At 43.5% G+C, this 6168-nt stretch overlaps 1 long non-coding RNA gene across 1 annotated transcript; it reads left to right on the top strand.

Annotated features, from left to right (window-relative positions):
• Positions 1 to 899: 899 nt before the first annotated feature.
• LOC131513514 (uncharacterized) lies at positions 900 to 5847 on the top strand. Its single transcript, XR_009262613.1, has 3 exons — positions 900 to 1178; positions 2231 to 2301; positions 5356 to 5847. It is a non-coding gene; the product is annotated as an uncharacterized LOC131513514 (long non-coding RNA).
• The last annotated feature ends 321 nt before the right edge of the window (positions 5848 to 6168 follow it).

Raw genomic sequence — 6168 nt, 5'->3', positions numbered from 1 at the left:
ATTCTTTCAAACTTATTTTTCTAAAAGAGCAGCTCAGAGTAGGTCACGAGAAATTTTAGCACTGTATGTTTTCTTAATCATTACAATTTTAAAAAGCAATGGAATTTATACGGATAGAGTTTATTTCACAGTTTTAAGAAAAATGTTTCTAAGGTTTAACCTGAAATAGAGGAATCTGTTGTTTAATAACAGCTTCTATAATTAATGTTTTTACGTACTACCTTACTTTAAGGTACAGAATCATTTACTTAGATTCTACTTTTTCAAAAATTCAGGGGGCGCCTGAGCGGCTCAGTCCGTTAAGCGTCTGACTTCGGCTCAGGTCATGATCTCACGGTCCGTGAGTTTGAGCCCCGCGTCAGGCTCTGTGCTGACAGCTCAGAGCCTGGACCCTTCTTCGGAGTCTGTGTCCCCCTCTCTTTCTGCCTCGCCCCTGCTCACGCTCTGTTTCTCTCTCTCTTTCTCAAAAATAAGCAAGCAGACATTGACAAAATTTTAAAAAATAAAATAAAAAAACGAGGCTGCCCAAAATGTTATGAAGTGCCCACGTGACGGAAGCCTTGCCTCTGCTTTGTGCGGTGGCTTCTGGTCCCATCACAGGATACTCCCCATCTGCACTCGGTGAGGAATGTGGTTGGGATAGGCATAGCAGCCAGGTAACTTCTGGGGCCGGCTGGTAGCCGTCCAGATGCGTGTGCAGGTGGAGTGAAATCCCACGGTCCTTACGACCGTGCTTTGTGTGTTTACAAAGCGGTTCCTGGTGGCATTCCTCTTGCTCACACTGGGTGGACCAGCCCGCGGAGGCCGTGTCTTGGTGACGTGAGACCTAAGAGTCGTTACTGGAATTTTCTCCATTACAAGTTCCTGCCTTCTCTCTGCAGCCTACTTCCGCTCACAGATGAACCATTTACAGGAGGCTGTGCGGGCTAGCATCCCCACTCCTCCCCAGTGCTCCTCCTTCCCTCTGGGCCTCAGAGCTATGCCCTGACCCCAGAGTGCTGGCGGGGGACCGCGGTCATCCAAGCTCAGCGCGCCTCGTGGCTTAGCCACTGGGCACCTGGCAGCGAATTTATTTATCTTCAGCTTCTTCGGTGTGGGCGCCTGGTGCTTACGATTTCGCATCGATTGTGAGCTGACACCAGCCTCCTGAGGTCAAGTATGATATTCACCGATTACAGGTAAGGGAAGTAAGAATCCGAAAAGAAAAGACAGGGAAGCTCACGTTTACTGAGTATCTGCTTTGTGCCCACCACTGTCTCAAGCACTTTACAAACATCATCTCAGACCTAAGAACTGGACGCTGTAAGAAGTAGGGTTTGGAACACACGTTTTACCGACGGAGACACGAGCTCCGAAAAGTTAGGAAATTTGTCCAAGAACCTATATAGCTAACGAGGGGTGGATGAAGAATACAAATGAGGCCTCCTCCCCAAAGCCCATGTTTGCCATTTTGCAAGGTTTCCCTCTGGAGGGGAGTTAGCTTTTCCAAGTTGACCCAGCTTGGATAGGAGAGACTGAGGATTCCGACTTAGGTAACTCTGACTCTGAAGCCCATGAAAACGACCATTTCATTGGGCTAATTCGACCATTTAAAAAAAACTCGAGTGTCCCGGGCAGATCCAAAAAAGTACCACGGTTCTTTCATTCCTGAATTCTGATAATTTGTGTGTATCAGTGTGTGGTTTGGGGAATGAGCGTAGCCTTGCAAAAGAGGCGAAGAGGTCCTGAGGTACGGTCTTCAGCTAGCTTGCTCCTTCTCGAAGCCTTGGTGATTCAAGTTAATTGAAACCTGGGTGTTTGAATATAAGCACTTTATTCACAAAGCAATGGGGATTATGCTGGTGCCATCTGTCTAATTGCAGAGGTCACGCAGCTATAGCACAGACAGAATCCTGATGCATTTCTTAAGCAGCAGAAAGCATCAGAGTTCAGATATAGAGAGAGTATTAGATACTTTCCTTAGAAGCCAGAGCAGGGGGTAGGTGCTTACGGTAGGTGGGAGGTGGGAGCCTTTTACACAGGTGAAAGATTGGAAAAGGCTGAACTCCTGCTTTGAGCCTTGGGACGAACGTACTGTGGGACCTTGGGCAGAATGCTTAACCTCTCTGAGTGGTCAGTTTCTCCATCTAGACGGGGGGATGGGCGGGCCACGTCTTTGTGTTCATCTACGTCTTGCATTTTATAATATTGTGATGTAGTTTTCTGCATTTTGCTTTTATCTGTTAAAAAGCCAAGTCCTGTGTAATGGAACTACAGCTAAGACAGAATTCGTCCAGAAAGCAGAGTCAGGGCAGCCTGTTGGTAAGACTGACCTGTAAGGGTCTCCCTTCCCCCATCTATTTCCTCTTGGCCTTGGGCACCCAACAACAAACAGCATGCATCTTGCCTGCTCGTAGCATCTTCCTTAGATCTGGTCCTTTGCAGGCAGCTTTCCAGCCACAGACTTTCCTAATGGGCTTGGGCTTGCTTCTCATACGTCCTCCAGACCTGTCTGTTCCGGCCTCGTCCTGGGTCTCACACAGAGGCAGTACGCACTGTGGTTCTAGCCCTGGGGTAAGGCCATCTGGGTTTTAATCTCGGCTTCATCATCCCTCAGCTGGGTGACACGGGGAAAATTACTTCGCATTTCTGTGCTCCAGGTTTCTCCTCTGTGTCAAAAAGTGTAGCACAGTGCGTGGCACAGGGTAAATGAGCACTATATATTATATAAAAGACAGGACTAGATGTTTCTGGGTAGGTAATGTGACCTATGAAATAGTAGGTCACTTACATACTCACGGATGGCCACACATTTTTCTATCCCTGAACACGAACGTGCGTTTTTCCCATCCTTGTATGTTAATGAGCCGAATGGAATTCTTAGCAGTGACTTCCCGTGGAGGAGGGCGTGTTGGGTAAGAACCCCTTCAGCAGTCCTCACATCACACGATGTAAGCTCCCTGTGAATCAGGGAGCTGGCTCTGTGAGTGCACAGTTGCCAGTGTTGGGCAGATGGCTGTCCACGCTTTCCAGCAGCCCTGATGACAGCAAGCAAAAATTACTGGAAGAACCACCAGAACTGCATTTCTTTTTTTTTTCAACGTTTATTTATTTTTGAGACAGAGACAGAGCATGAACAGGGGAGGGTCAGAGAGAGAGAGGGAGACACAGAATCTGAAACAGGGTCCAGGCTCTGAGCTGTCAGCACAGAGCCCGACGCGGGGCTGGAACTCACGAACCGCGAGATCATGACCTGAGCTGAAGTCGGACGCTTAACCCACTGAGCCACCCAGGTGCCCCCAGAACTGCATTTCTTATTGCCTTCTTTAAATAGTGTTGGCGTGGCAACTAGATGTGCTTATACACACACACACACACACACACACACACACACACACACACACACTACTAGAGTCCCCACTAGGCTCCATTCTAAAAGGACTATGAAAGCATCATGGGGCATCTATAAAGCTCTTATTTCCCTCTACATCAGTCTTCAGTATTTCTCTACTTATTGGATCCTACACTGCACTTTATGCTTCTATTGACTTCAAACGAAAAAAACAAAAAAAGGCTATGCACATTGGTGTAATCTCTTATTTTGAAATAATGTTTTATTTTTCAGAAGGGTGTAACTATTCAATGGAATTGCTCCGACTTCAGCTCAGGTCATGGTCTCATGGTTTATGAGTTCGAGCCCCACATCTGGCTTGGTGCTGAGAGCTAGGAGCCTGGAGCCCGCTTCAAATTCTATGTCTCCCTCTCTCTCTCTGACCCTCCCCCACTTGCATTCTCTCTCTCTCTCTCTCTCTCAAAAATAAATAAACTTCTAAAAATTTTAAAAAAAGAGAAAATCATAGAGAAGGAAACAAACTAAACAGAAAAACAAATCAAAAGGATTCAGCCTTGGGGGGCCTGGGTGACTCAGTTGGTTTAAGCATCCAAGTTCAGCTCAGGTCATGATCTCATGGTTTGTGAGTTCAAGCCAAGCATCGGGTTCTGCACTGACAGTAAGGAGCCTGCTTGGGATTCTCTCTGTCCCCCACCCTCTCTCTCTGCCCCTCCCCCATCCTGTCTCTCTCTCTCTCTCTCTCTCTCCCTTTCAAAATAAATAAATGAACCTAAAAAAAAGGATTCAGTCTTTTACCAATGCCATGCTTTGCTCCCTCTATTCATTGAGTTTGACATTTGAACATTTATAGAAGGCTTGGTATTACGTGTGCGAAGATTTTCTCACGTCACAGGCTTTTTCTACAGAATCCACTTGCCAACTTTAAGTATCACGATCCAATGAGGGTCAAGTGCCAGTGTGACTAAACTCAGGTGTCTAAATGGTTTGGTTGAATAACCCAATGGGGTTTTTTATTATAGAACCCAACCTGGTCAGAGACTGGTTCTAAAAGAAACCATGTACTTTGTTAATTAGGGTTTCCTTTTAAATAAAAAAGTTACAGTAAATATTTTGAAAAGCAAAATAAGAAAAGGACATGTAAAGTATTTTTGTCTGAACCTGAATTAGATTCAGAACCTAGAGCAGAGCTTCAAAATTCAAACATCCAGCTGAAGTTACCACAAACAGCTCCAATGAGTGGTGTTTTGGGAATAAAAATGAGAGCTCTCTGGTATTGTTTTTCTTTATAAGATTTATTTTTTTGTATTTTATTCTTTACCATCGGCTAGGAGTTCTGACTGATAAAGATTATTTTGTGAATGAAATTAATGAATAGAGTAACCTCTATAAACCTCTGGTGGGCTACTGACCATGAACATGGCCACATGTCTTCTCCTGCAGGAAAAATATCACATTACTTAGACATATTCATGAGGTATTTCTGCACTATGTTTTTAAACATATTTTCTTTTGCACACTTTCCCTACAATAACTATCCCTTTCATCGAAGGAACATCGAAGCAACTTCAGGGAAAAGACACACAGGGTAAGATATCTGTATTTGAAAAAAAGACATTAAAATATCAGCTTCAAAAAGCTTGGGGGAGAAACCAGTTATGTTTCCCCTTTCTTTTCCAACACAAAGGAAGTAAGAAATTCTTTCATGGTTTTTATTTGTTTTTCAAATCACATTGTCCTCAACTCTTAAAATAATAATCTTCCTTGACAGTCATTTAATAATTGTGAGTGATCTATGACTTTATTATAAAATATTCATCTAATGATCTATTTCCTTTACCCCAGGGGCCAAGTACAAAGCTAGGGAATTATCTTGGTGATACTTTTAATAACTTCCTGTGGGATTGCAAACCTCAATCAAAGCTGACTCTGCAAAGGAGTTAATCACATAATTTCACAGATTAGACACCACAGGGTTACTAATGAGAAACTTCAGTTTAGTGATACACTTTTTTTTTTTCTTCCAGGAATATTTTGAGAGGCCTGTAACCTTTGGCTGACACCCAGCAAGGCTATTAGTTTAACCATGGGATGCACTACCAAACGTGTAAGAGTCCGGGAACTTCTTTTCTGGAAAGTTGATTGTAGGAATGGTTTGGTTAAGAGCCCTCAGAAACAGATGGAATGGGTGAAAGGGGAAAAAAAGACAAGCATAAAAAAACTTGACTTCCGTCGGTTGGCATAATTGCAGCTTCTAGTGTCTTTTCAACCATATGTTCAAGATGGAAACTGCAGTTCACATTTAAATGTCACGCTGCCCTCTGTTCCATAAACATGTATCATCCACCACTAAATATTTAGATCTGAATTGTTGGAACTCAGTTCTGTGCCAGGGGTAGGGGGATTAATTCCTCTCAAGGTCCTCACATGATGGATCTTCCGCTGAAGTAAACATCCGAGAAGAGCTCACACTAAAGCCATAAAATATATAAATAAAGTTTAAAGTTTAATTAAGTCAACATTATTTAAAGTGGTTGTCATATTTTACAGTGAACTTTCCATGTTTATTTTGTATGACTCCTCATAAATAGCCCCTCCTGATCAGACAAAAAGCACAGTGAGGTTAAAGTCAAGGGCTCCAAACTTAGGGCTGGAAGAAGAATATTCCTGAGTCGGGGATAAGGCAACTTTGCTTCCCATTCTGCTTTTGTTGTAAAAGCTAGCCTATTAGCTAGACACTGAGTCAATATCTTATACAGATAGAACGCTTGAAAATCCTTTAAGGCTTCATCTGTTGGACTATGGGGAGATCATATATACCCACACAGATAGGAACAGAG

Source organism: Neofelis nebulosa, chromosome 6, assembly GCF_028018385.1.
Source record: "Neofelis nebulosa isolate mNeoNeb1 chromosome 6, mNeoNeb1.pri, whole genome shotgun sequence".
In the NCBI taxonomy this organism is placed as follows: Eukaryota; Metazoa; Chordata; class Mammalia; order Carnivora; family Felidae; genus Neofelis; species Neofelis nebulosa.
The sequence above is the reverse complement of the archived record's forward strand: the minus strand, read 5'-3'. Positions and strand labels throughout refer to the sequence as shown.